Raw genomic sequence first — 14,108 nt, 5'->3', positions numbered from 1 at the left:
AGATCGAATAGCTAGGGCCTTAGAAGTCAACGCCAGAAGCATAAAATACAATATAAATACAACAGTTTTTCCATCGTATAAAACGAATAATTGCAACCAGTATGAAACTTATGGTCATTTCTACTTTCCGAGCAACCTAGGCTTCACACTAGGGCGTTGCTCCAACAGATTGAATAGTTAGTGCCTTAGAAGTCAACGCCAGAAGCATAACATACAATATAAATACAACAGCTTTTCCATCGTATGAAACGAATAATTGCAAACAGTATGAAACATATGGTCATTTCTACTTTCCGAGAAAGCTAGGCTTCACCCTAGGGCGTTGGTCCAACAGATTGAATAGTTAGGGCCTTAGAAGTCAACGCCCGAAGCATAAAATGCAATAAAAATACAACAGTGTATCCATCATATAACAGGAATAATTGCAACCAGTTTGAAAGTGATGGCCAATTCTACGTTCCGGGCAACCTAGGCTTCGCTCTAGGGCGTTGCTCCACCAGATCGAACAGTTAGTGCCTCAGAAGTCAACGCCAAAAGCATAAAATACAATATAAATACAACAGCTTTTCCATCGTATAAAACGAATAATTGCAACCAGTATGAAACTTATGGTCATTTCTACTTTCCCAGCAACCTAGGCTTCACCCTAGGGCGTTGCTCCAACAGATTGAATAGTTAGGGCCTTAGAAGTCAACGCCCGAAGCATAAAATGCAATAAAAACACAACAGTGTTTCCATCATATAACAGGAATAATTGCAACTAGTTTGAAAGTGATGGCCAATTCTACGTTCCGGGCAACCTAGGCTTCACTCTAGGGCGTTGCTCCACCAGATCGAATAGTTAGTGCCTTAGAAGTCAACGCCAGAAGCATAAAATACAATATAAATACAACAGTTTTTCCATCGTATAAAACGAATAATTGCAACCAGTTTGAAAGTGATGGCCAATTCTACGTTCCGGGCAACCTAGGCATCACTCTATTGCGTTGCTCCACCAGATCGATTAGTTAGTGCCTTAGAAGTCAACGCCAGAAGCATAAAATGCAATATAAATACAACAGTTTTTCCATCGTATAAAACGAATAATTGCAACCAGTATGAAACTTATGGTCATTTCTACTTTCCGAGCAACCTAGGCTTCACACTAGGGCGTTGCTCCAACAGATTGGATAGTTAGGGCCTTAGAAGTCAACGCCCGAACCATAAAATGCAAAAAAAATACAACAGTGTTTCCATCATATATCAGGAATAATTGCAACCAGTTTGAAAGTGATGGCCAATTCTACGTTCCGGGCAACCTAGGTTTCACTCCAGGGCGTTGCTCCACCAGACCGAATAGTTACGGCCTAAGATGTCAACGCCAGAAGCATAAAATACGGTATAAATACAACAGCTTTTCCATCGTATAAAACGAATATTTGCAACCAGTATGAAACTTATGGTCATTTCTACTTTCCGAGCAACCTAGGCTTCACCCTAGGGCGTTGCTCCAACAGATTGAGTAGTTTGGACCTTAGAAGTCAACGCCCGAACCATAAAATCCAAAAAAAAATACAACAGTGTTTCCATCATATAACAGGAATGATTGCAACCAGTTTGAAAGTGATGGCCAATTCTACGTTCCGGGCAACCTAGGCTTCGCTCTAGGGCGTTGCTCCACCAGATCGAATAGTTAGTGCCTCAGAAGTCAACGCCAAAAGCATAAAATACAATATAAATACAACAGATTTTCCATTGTATAAAACGAATAATTGCAACCAGTATGAAACTTATGGTCATTTCCACTTTCCGAGCAACCTAGGCTTCACCGTAGGGCGTTGCTCCAACGGATTGAATAGTTAGTGCCTTAGTACTCAACGCCCGAACCATAAAATGCAAAAGAAATACAGCAGTGTTTCCATCATATAACAGGTATAATTGCAACCAGTTTGAAATTGATGGCCAATTCTACGTTCCGGGCAACCTAGGCATCACTCTATTGCGTTGCTCCACCAGATCGAATAGTTAGTGCCTTAGAAGTCAACGCCAGAAGCATAAAATACAATATAAATACAACAGTTTTTCCATCGTATAAAACGAATAATTGCAACCAGTATGAAACTTATGAACATTTCTACTTTCCGAGCAACATAGGCTTCACCCTAGGGAGTTGCTCCAACAGATTGAATAGTTAAGGCCTTAGAAGTCAACACCCGGACCATAAAATGCAAAAAAATACAACAGTGTTTCCATCATGTATCAGGAATAATTTGCAACCAGTTTGAAAGTGATGGCCAATTCTACGTTTCGGGCAACCTAGGTTTCACTCCAGGGCGTTCCTCCACCAGACCGGATGGTTACGGCCTAAGAAGTCAACGCCAGAAGCATAAAATACGATATAAATGCAACAGCTTTTCCATCGTATAAAACGAATAATAGCAACCAGTGTAAAAGCTATGGTCATTTCTACGTCCCGGGCAACCTAGGTTTCACTCTAGGGCGTTGCTCCACCAGATCAAACAGTTAGGGCCTTAGAAGCCAACGCCCGAAGCATTAAATACAAAATGAATAGAACAGTTTTTCCATAGTATAAAACGAATAATTGCTACCAGTGTAAAAGTTATGGTTATTTCTACGTTCCGGGCAACCTAGGCTTCACCATAGGCCGTTGTTCCACCAGATCGAATAGTTAGGGCCTAAGAAGGGAACGCCATAAGCATAAAATACAATATAAATACAACAGTTTTTCCATCATATAAAACGAATAATTGCAACCAGTCTGAAAGTTATGGTCATTTCTACTTTCCGGGCAACCTAGGCTTCACCCTAGGGCGTTGCTCCAACAGATTGAATAGTTAGGGCCTTAGAAGTCAATGCCCGAAGCATAAAATGCAACAAAAATACAACAGTTTTTCAATCATATAACAGGAATAATTGCAACCAGTTTGAAAGTGATGGTCATTTCTACGTTCCGGGCATCATAGGCTTCACTCGAGGGCGTTGCTCCACTAGATCGAATAGCTAGGGCCTTAGAAGTCAACGCCAGAAGCATAAAATACAATATAAATACAACAGTTTTTCCATCGTATAAAACGAATAATTGCAACCAGTATGAAACTTATGGTCATTTCTACTTTCCGAGCAACCTAGGCTTCACACTAGGGCGTTGCTCCAACAGATTGAATAGTTAGTGCCTTAGAAGTCAACGCCAGAAGCATAACATACAATATAAATACAACAGCTTTTCCATCGTATGAAACGAATAATTGCAAACAGTATGAAACATATGGTCATTTCTACTTTCCGAGAAAGCTAGGCTTCACCCTAGGGCGTTGGTCCAACAGATTGAATAGTTAGGGCCTTAGAAGTCAACGCCCGAAGCATAAAATGCAATAAAAATACAACAGTGTATCCATCATATAACAGGAATAATTGCAACCAGTTTGAAAGTGATGGCCAATTCTACGTTCCGGGCAACCTAGGCTTCGCTCTAGGGCGTTGCTCCACCAGATCGAACAGTTAGTGCCTCAGAAGTCAACGCCAAAAGCATAAAATACAATATAAATACAACAGCTTTTCCATCGTATAAAACGAATATTTGCAACCAGTATGAAACTTATGGTCATTTCTACTTTCCCAGCAACCTAGGCTTCACCCTAGGGCGTTGCTCCAACAGATTGAATAGTTAGGGCCTTAGAAGTCAACGCCCGAAGCATAAAATGCAATAAAAACACAACAGTGTTTCCATCATATAACAGGAATAATTGCAACTAGTTTGAAAGTGATGGCCAATTCTACGTTCCGGGCAACCTAGGCTTCACTCTAGGGCGTCGCTCCACCAGATCGAATAGTTAGTGCCTTAGAAGTCAACGCCAGAAGCATAAAATACAATATAAATACAACAGTTTTTCCATCGTATAAAACGAATAATTGCAACCAGTTTGAAAGTGATGGCCAATTCTACCTTCCGGGCAACCTAGGCTTCACTCTAGGGCGTTGATCCACCGGATCGAATAGTTAGTGCCTTAGAAGTCAACGCCAGAAGCATAAAATACAATATAAATACAACAGTTTTTCCATCGTATAAAACGAATAATTGCAACCAGTATGAAACTTATGGTCATTTCTACTTTCCGAGCAACCTAGGCTTCACACTAGGGCGTTGCTCCAACAGATTGAATAGTTAGGGCCTTAGAAGTCAACGCCCGAACCATAAAATGCAAAAAAAATACAACAGTGTTTCCATCATATATCAGGAATAATTGCAACCAGTTTGAAAGTGATGGCCAATTCTACGTTCCGGGCAACCTAGGTTTCACTCCAGGGCGTTGCTCCACCAGACCGAATAGTTACGGCCTAAGATGTCAACGCCAGAAGCATAAAATACGGTATAAATACAACAGCTTTTCCATCGTATAAAACGAATATTTGCAACCAGTATGAAACTTATGGTCATTTCTACTTTCCGAGCAACCTAGGCTTCACCCTAGGGCGTTGCTCCAACAGATTGAGTAGTTTGGACCTTAGAAGTCAACGCCCGAACCATAAAATCCAAAAAAAAATACAACAGTGTTTCCATCATATAACAGGAATGATTGCAACCAGTTTGAAAGTGATGGCCAATTCTACGTTCCGGGCAACCTAGGCTTCGCTCTAGGGCGTTGCTCCACCAGATCGAATAGTTAGTGCCTCAGAAGTCAACGCCAAAAGCATAAAATACAATATAAATACAACAGATTTTCCATCGTATAAAACGAATAATTGCAACCAGTATGAAACTTATGGTCATTTCTACTTTCCGAGCAACCTAGGCTTCACCCTAGGGCGTTGCTCCAACAGATTGAGTAGTTTGGACCTTAGAAGTCAACGCCCGAACCATAAAATCCAAAAAAAAATACAACAGTGTTTCCATCATATAACAGGAATGATTGCAACCAGTTTGAAAGTGATGGCCAATTCTACGTTCCGGGCAACCTAGGCTTCGCTCTAGGGCGTTGCTCCACCAGATCGAATAGTTAGTGCCTCAGAAGTCAACGCCAAAAGCATAAAATACAATATAAATACAACAGTTTTTCCATCGTATAAAACGAATAATTGCAACCAGTATGAAACTTATGGTCATTTCCACTTTCCGAGCAACCTAGGCTTCACCGTAGGGCGTTGCTCCAACGGATTGAATAGTTAGTGCCTTAGTACTCAACGCCCGAACCATAAAATGCAAAAGAAATACAGCAGTGTTTCCATCATATAACAGGTATAATTGCAACCAGTTTGAAATTGATGGCCAATTCTACGTTCCGGGCAACCTAGGCATCACTCTATTGCGTTGCTCCACCAGATCGAATAGTTAGTGCCTTAGAAGTCAACGCCAGAAGCATAAAATACAATATAAATACAACAGTTTTTCCATCGTATAAAACGAATAATTGCAACCAGTATGAAACTTATGAACATTTCTACTTTCCGAGCAACATAGGCTTCACCCTAGGGAGTTGCTCCAACAGATTGAATAGTTAAGGCCTTAGAAGTCAACACCCGGACCATAAAATGCAAAAAAATACAACAGTGTTTCCATCATGTATCAGGAATAATTTGCAACCAGTTTGAAAGTGATGGCCAATTCTACGTTTCGGGCAACCTAGGTTTCACTCCAGGGCGTTCCTCCACCAGACCGGATGGTTACGGCCTAAGAAGTCAACGCCAGAAGCATAAAATACGATATAAATGCAACAGCTTTTCCATCGTATAAAACGAATAATAGCAACCAGTGTAAAAGCTATGGTCATTTCTACGTCCCGGGCAACCTAGGTTTCACTCTAGGGCGTTGCTCCACCAGATCAAACAGTTAGGGCCTTAGAAGCCAACGCCCGAAGCATTAAATACAAAATGAATAGAACAGTTTTTCCATAGTATAAAACGAATAATTGCTACCAGTGTAAAAGTTATGGTTATTTCTACGTTCCGGGCAACCTAGGCTTCACCATAGGCCGTTGTTCCACCAGATCGAATAGTTAGGGCCTAAGAAGGGAACGCCATAAGCATAAAATACAATATAAATACAACAGTTTTTCCATCATATAAAACGAATAATTGCAACCAGTCTGAAAGTTATGGTCATTTCTACTTTCCGGGCAACCTAGGCTTCACCCTAGGGCGTTGCTCCAACAGATTGAATAGTTAGGGCCTTAGAAGTCAATGCCCGAAGCATAAAATGCAACAAAAATACAACAGTTTTTCAATCATATAACAGGAATAATTGCAACCAGTTTGAAAGTGATGGTCATTTCTACGTTCCGGGCATCATAGGCTTCACTCGAGGGCGTTGCTCCACTAGATCGAATAGCTAGGGCCTTAGAAGTCAACGCCAGAAGCATAAAATACAATATAAATACAACAGTTTTTCCATCGTATAAAACGAATAATTGCAACCAGTATGAAACTTATGGTCATTTCTACTTTCCGAGCAACCTAGGCTTCACACTAGGGCGTTGCTCCAACAGATTGAATAGTTAGTGCCTTAGAAGTCAACGCCAGAAGCATAACATACAATATAAATACAACAGCTTTTCCATCGTATGAAACGAATAATTGCAAACAGTATGAAACATATGGTCATTTCTACTTTCCGAGAAAGCTAGGCTTCACCCTAGGGCGTTGGTCCAACAGATTGAATAGTTAGGGCCTTAGAAGTCAACGCCCGAAGCATAAAATGCAATAAAAATACAACAGTGTATCCATCATATAACAGGAATAATTGCAACCAGTTTGAAAGTGATGGCCAATTCTACGTTCCGGGCAACCTAGGCTTCGCTCTAGGGCGTTGCTCCACCAGATCGAACAGTTAGTGCCTCAGAAGTCAACGCCAAAAGCATAAAATACAATATAAATACAACAGCTTTTCCATCGTATAAAACGAATATTTGCAACCAGTATGAAACTTATGGTCATTTCTACTTTCCCAGCAACCTAGGCTTCACCCTAGGGCGTTGCTCCAACAGATTGAATAGTTAGGGCCTTAGAAGTCAACGCCCGAAGCATAAAATGCAATAAAAACACAACAGTGTTTCCATCATATAACAGGAATAATTGCAACTAGTTTGAAAGTGATGGCCAATTCTACGTTCCGGGCAACCTAGGCTTCACTCTAGGGCGTCGCTCCACCAGATCGAATAGTTAGTGCCTTAGAAGTCAACGCCAGAAGCATAAAATACAATATAAATACAACAGTTTTTCCATCGTATAAAACGAATAATTGCAACCAGTTTGAAAGTGATGGCCAATTCTACCTTCCGGGCAACCTAGGCTTCACTCTAGGGCGTTGATCCACCGGATCGAATAGTTAGTGCCTTAGAAGTCAACGCCAGAAGCATAAAATACAATATAAATACAACAGTTTTTCCATCGTATAAAACGAATAATTGCAACCAGTATGAAACTTATGGTCATTTCTACTTTCCGAGCAACCTAGGCTTCACACTAGGGCGTTGCTCCAACAGATTGAATAGTTAGGGCCTTAGAAGTCAACGCCCGAACCATAAAATGCAAAAAAAATACAACAGTGTTTCCATCATATATCAGGAATAATTGCAACCAGTTTGAAAGTGATGGCCAATTCTACGTTCCGGGCAACCTAGGTTTCACTCCAGGGCGTTGCTCCACCAGACCGAATAGTTACGGCCTAAGATGTCAACGCCAGAAGCATAAAATACGGTATAAATACAACAGCTTTTCCATCGTATAAAACGAATATTTGCAACCAGTATGAAACTTATGGTCATTTCTACTTTCCGAGCAACCTAGGCTTCACCCTAGGGCGTTGCTCCAACAGATTGAGTAGTTTGGACCTTAGAAGTCAACGCCCGAACCATAAAATCCAAAAAAAAATACAACAGTGTTTCCATCATATAACAGGAATGATTGCAACCAGTTTGAAAGTGATGGCCAATTCTACGTTCCGGGCAACCTAGGCTTCGCTCTAGGGCGTTGCTCCACCAGATCGAATAGTTAGTGCCTCAGAAGTCAACGCCAAAAGCATAAAATACAATATAAATACAACAGATTTTCCATCGTATAAAACGAATAATTGCAACCAGTATGAAACTTATGGTCATTTCTACTTTCCGAGCAACCTAGGCTTCACCCTAGGGCGTTGCTCCAACAGATTGAGTAGTTTGGACCTTAGAAGTCAACGCCCGAACCATAAAATCCAAAAAAAAATACAACAGTGTTTCCATCATATAACAGGAATGATTGCAACCAGTTTGAAAGTGATGGCCAATTCTACGTTCCGGGCAACCTAGGCTTCGCTCTAGGGCGTTGCTCCACCAGATCGAATAGTTAGTGCCTCAGAAGTCAACGCCAAAAGCATAAAATACAATATAAATACAACAGATTTTCCATCGTATAAAACGAATAATTGCAACCAGTATGAAACTTATGGTCATTTCTACTTTCCGAGCAACCTAGGCTTCACCCTAGGGCGTTGCTCCAACAGATTGAGTAGTTTGGACCTTAGAAGTCAACGCCCGAACCATAAAATCCAAAAAAAAATACAACAGTGTTTCCATCATATAACAGGAATGATTGCAACCAGTTTGAAAGTGATGGCCAATTCTACGTTCCGGGCAACCTAGGCTTCGCTCTAGGGCGTTGCTCCACCAGATCGAATAGTTACGTCCTTAGAAGTAAACGCCGGAAGCATAAAATACGATATAAATACAACAGCTTTTCCATCGTATAAAAGGATCAATTGCAACCAGTTTGAAAGTGATGGTCATTTCTCCTTCCCGGGCAACCTCGGCCTCACTCTAGGGCGTTGCTCCACTAGATCGAACAGCTAGGGCCTTAGAAGTCAACGCCAGAAGCATAAAATACAATATAAATACAACAGTTATTCCATCGTATAAAACGAATAATTGCAACCAGTATGAAACCTATGGTCACTTCTACTTTCCGAGCAACCTAGGCTTCACCCTAGGGCGTTGCTCCAACAGATTGAATAGTTAGTGCCCTAGAAGTCAACGCCAGAAGCATAAAATACAATATAAATACAACAGCTTTTCCATCGTATAAAACGAATAATTGCAACCAGTATGAAACATATGGTCATTTCTACTTTCCGAGCAACCTAGGCTTCACCCTAGGGCGTTGCTCCTACAGATTGAATAGTTAGGGCCTTAGAAGTCAAAGCCCGAACCATAAAATGCAAAAAAAATACAGCAGTGTTTCCATCATATAACAGGTATAATTGCAACCAGTTTGAAATTGATGGCCAATTCTACGTTCCGGGCAACCTAGGCATCACTCTATTGCGTTGCTCCACCAGATCGATTAGTTAGTGCCTTAGAAGTCAACGCCAGAAGCATAAAATGCAATATAAATACAACAGTTTTTCCATCGTATAAAACGAATAATTGCAACCAGTATGAAACTTATGGACATTTCTACTTTCCGAGCAACCTAGGCTACACCCTAGGGCGTTGCTCCAACAGATTGAATAGTTAGGGCCTTAGAAGTCAACGCCCGAACCATAAAATGCAAAAAAAATACAACAGTGTTTCCTTCATATATCAGGAATAATTGCAACCAGTTTGAAAGTGATGGCCAATTCTACGTTCCGGGCAACCTAGGCTTCCCTCTAGGGCGTTGCTCCACCAGATCGAATAGTTAGTGCCTTAGAAGTCAACGCCAGAAGCATAAAATACAATATAAATACAACAGTTTTTCCATCGTATAAAACGAATAATTGCAACCAGTATGAAACTTATGGACATTTCTACTTTCCGAGCAACATAGGCTTCACCCTAGGGCGTTGCTCCAACAGATTGAATAGTTAAGGCCTTAGAAGTCAACACCCGGACCATAAAATGCAAAAAAAATACAACAGTGTTTCCATCATATATCAGGAATAATTTGCAACCAGTTTGAAAGTGATGGCCAATTCTACGTTCCGGGCAACCTAGGTTTCACTCCAGGGCGTTCCTCCACCAGACCGAATGGTTACGGCCTAAGAAGTCAACGCCAGAAGCATAAAATACAATATAAATACAACAGATTTTCCATCGTATAAAACGAATAATTGCAACCAGTATGAAACTTATGGTCATTTCTACTTTCCGAGCAACCTAGGCTTCACCCTAGGGCGTTGCTCCAACAGATTGAGTAGTTTGGACCTTAGAAGTCAACGCCCGAACCATAAAATCCAAAAAAAAATACAACAGTGTTTCCATCATATAACAGGAATGATTGCAACCAGTTTGAAAGTGATGGCCAATTCTACGTTCCGGGCAACCTAGGCTTCGCTCTAGGGCGTTGCTCCACCAGATCGAATAGTTACGTCCTTAGAAGTAAACGCCGGAAGCATAAAATACGATATAAATACAACAGCTTTTCCATCGTATAAAAGGATCAATTGCAACCAGTTTGAAAGTGATGGTCATTTCTCCTTCCCGGGCAACCTCGGCCTCACTCTAGGGCGTTGCTCCACTAGATCGAACAGCTAGGGCCTTAGAAGTCAACGCCAGAAGCATAAAATACAATATAAATACAACAGTTATTCCATCGTATAAAACGAATAATTGCAACCAGTATGAAACCTATGGTCACTTCTACTTTCCGAGCAACCTAGGCTTCACCCTAGGGCGTTGCTCCAACAGATTGAATAGTTAGTGCCCTAGAAGTCAACGCCAGAAGCATAAAATACAATATAAATACAACAGCTTTTCCATCGTATAAAACGAATAATTGCAACCAGTATGAAACATATGGTCATTTCTACTTTCCGAGCAACCTAGGCTTCACCCTAGGGCGTTGCTCCTACAGATTGAATAGTTAGGGCCTTAGAAGTCAAAGCCCGAACCATAAAATGCAAAAAAAATACAGCAGTGTTTCCATCATATAACAGGTATAATTGCAACCAGTTTGAAATTGATGGCCAATTCTACGTTCCGGGCAACCTAGGCATCACTCTATTGCGTTGCTCCACCAGATCGATTAGTTAGTGCCTTAGAAGTCAACGCCAGAAGCATAAAATGCAATATAAATACAACAGTTTTTCCATCGTATAAAACGAATAATTGCAACCAGTATGAAACTTATGGACATTTCTACTTTCCGAGCAACCTAGGCTACACCCTAGGGCGTTGCTCCAACAGATTGAATAGTTAGGGCCTTAGAAGTCAACGCCCGAACCATAAAATGCAAAAAAAATACAACAGTGTTTCCTTCATATATCAGGAATAATTGCAACCAGTTTGAAAGTGATGGCCAATTCTACGTTCCGGGCAACCTAGGCTTCCCTCTAGGGCGTTGCTCCACCAGATCGAATAGTTAGTGCCTTAGAAGTCAACGCCAGAAGCATAAAATACAATATAAATACAACAGTTTTTCCATCGTATAAAACGAATAATTGCAACCAGTATGAAACTTATGGACATTTCTACTTTCCGAGCAACATAGGCTTCACCCTAGGGCGTTGCTCCAACAGATTGAATAGTTAAGGCCTTAGAAGTCAACACCCGGACCATAAAATGCAAAAAAAATACAACAGTGTTTCCATCATATATCAGGAATAATTTGCAACCAGTTTGAAAGTGATGGCCAATTCTACGTTCCGGGCAACCTAGGTTTCACTCCAGGGCGTTCCTCCACCAGACCGAATGGTTACGGCCTAAGAAGTCAACGCCAGAAGCATAAAATACAATATAAATACAACAGCTTTTCCATCGTATAAAACGAATAATTGCAACCAGTATGAAACATATGGTCATTTCTACTTTCCGAGCAACCTAGGCTTCACCCTAGGGCGTTGGTCCAACAGATTGAATAGTTAGGGCCTTAGAAGTCAACGCCCGAAGCATAAAGTGCAATAAAAATACAACAGTGTATCCATCATATAACAGGTATAATTGCAACCAGTTTGAAATTGATGGCCAATTCTACGTTCCGGGCAACCTAGGCATCACTCTGTTGCGTTGCTCTACCAGATCGATTAGTTAGTGCCTTAGAAGTCAACGCCAGAAGCATAAAATACAATATAAATACAACAGTTTTTCCATGGTATAAAACGAATAATTGCAACCAGTATGAAACTTATGGTCATTTCTACTTTCCAAGCAACCTAGGCTTCACCCTAGGGCGTTGCTCCAACAGATTGAATAGTTAGGACCTTAGAAGTCAACGCCCGAACCATGACATGCAAAAAAAATACCACAGTGTTTCCATCATATAACAGGAATAATTGCAACCAGTTTGAAAGTGATGGCCAATTCTACGTTCCGGGCAACCTAGGCTTCGCTCTAGGGCGTTGCTCCACCAGATCGAATAAATAGTGCCTTAGAAGTCAACGCTAGAAGCATAAAATACGATATAAATACAACAGCTTTTCCATCGTATAAAAGGATTAATTGCAACCAGTTTGAACGTGATGGTCATTTCTCCTTGCCGGGCAACCTCGGCCTCACTCTAGGGCGTTGCTCCACTAGATCGAACAGCTAGGGCCTTAGAAGTCAACGCCAGAAGCATAAAATACAATATAAATACAACAGTTATTCCATCGTATAAAACGAATAATTGCAACCAGTATGAAACCTATGGTCACTTCTACTTTTCGAGCAACCTAGGCTTCACCCTAGGGCGTTGCTCCAACAGATTGAATAGTTAGTGCCCTAGAAGTCAACGCCAGAAGCATAAAATACAATATAAATACAACAGCTTTTCCATCGTATAAAACGAATAATTGCAACCAGTATGAAACATATGGTCATTTCTACTTTCCGAGCGACCTAGGCTTCACCCTAGGGCGTTCCTCCAACAGATTGAATAGTTAGGGCCTTAGAAGTCAAAGCCCGAACCATAAAATGCAAAAAAAATACAGCAGTGTTTCCATCATATAACAGGTATAATTGCAACCAGTTTGAAATTGATGGCCAATTCTACGTTCCGGGCAACCTAGGCATCACTCTATTGCGTTGCTCCACCAGATCGATTAGTTAGTGCCTTAGAAGTCAACGCCAGAAGCATAAAATACAATATAAATACAACAGTTTTTCCATCGTATAAAACGAATAATTGCAACCAGTATGAAACTTATGGACATTTCTACTTTCCGAGCAACCTAGGCTACACCCTAGGGCGTTGCTCCAACAGATTGAATAGTTAGGGCCTTAGAAGTCAACGCCCGAACCATAAAATGCAAAAAAAATACAACAGTGTTTCTATCATATATCAGGAATAATTGCAACCAGTTTGAAAGTGATGGCCAATTCTACGTTCCGGGCAACCTAGGCTTCCCTCTAGGGCGTTGCTCCACCAGATCGAATAGTTAGTGCCTTAGAAGTCAACGCCAGAAGCATAAAATACAATATAAATACAACAGTTTTTCCATCGTATAAAACGAATAATTGCAACCAGTATGAAACTTATGGTCATTTCTACTTTCCAAGCAACCTAGGCTTCACCCTAGGGCGTTGCTCCAACAGATTGAATAGTTAGGACCTTAGAAGTCAACGCCCGAACCATAACATGCAAAAAAAATACCACAGTGTTTCCATCATATAACAGGAATGATTGCAACCAGTTTGAAAGTGATGGCCAATTCTACGTTCCGGGCAACCTAGGCTTCGCTCTAGGACGTTGCTCCACCAGATCGAATAGTTACGTCCTTAGAAGTAAACGCCGGAAGCATAAAATACGATATAAATACAACAGCTTTTCCATCGTATAAAAGGATCAATTGCAACGAGTTTGAAAGTGATGGTCATTTCTCCTTTCCGGGCAACCTCGGCCTCACTCTAGGGCGTTGCTCCACTAGATCGAACAGCTAGGGCCTTAGAAGTCAACGCCAGAAGCATAAAATACAATATAAATACAACAGTTATTCCATCGTATAAAACGAATAATTGCAACCAGTATGAAACCTATGGTCACTTCTACTTTCCGAGCAACCTAGGCTTCACCCTAGGGCGTTGCTCCAACAGATTGAATAGTTAGTGCCCTAGAAGTCAACGCCAGAAGCATAAAATACAATATAAATACAACAGCTTTTCCATCGTATAAAACGAATAATTGCAACCAGTATGAAACATATGGTCATTTCTACTTTCCGAGCGACCTAGGCTTCACCCTAGGGC

The sequence above is a fragment of the Calliopsis andreniformis genome, unplaced genomic scaffold, assembly GCF_051401765.1.
Source record: "Calliopsis andreniformis isolate RMS-2024a unplaced genomic scaffold, iyCalAndr_principal scaffold0014, whole genome shotgun sequence".
In the NCBI taxonomy this organism is placed as follows: Eukaryota; Metazoa; Arthropoda; class Insecta; order Hymenoptera; family Andrenidae; genus Calliopsis; species Calliopsis andreniformis.
The sequence above is the reverse complement of the archived record's forward strand: the minus strand, read 5'-3'. Positions refer to the sequence as shown.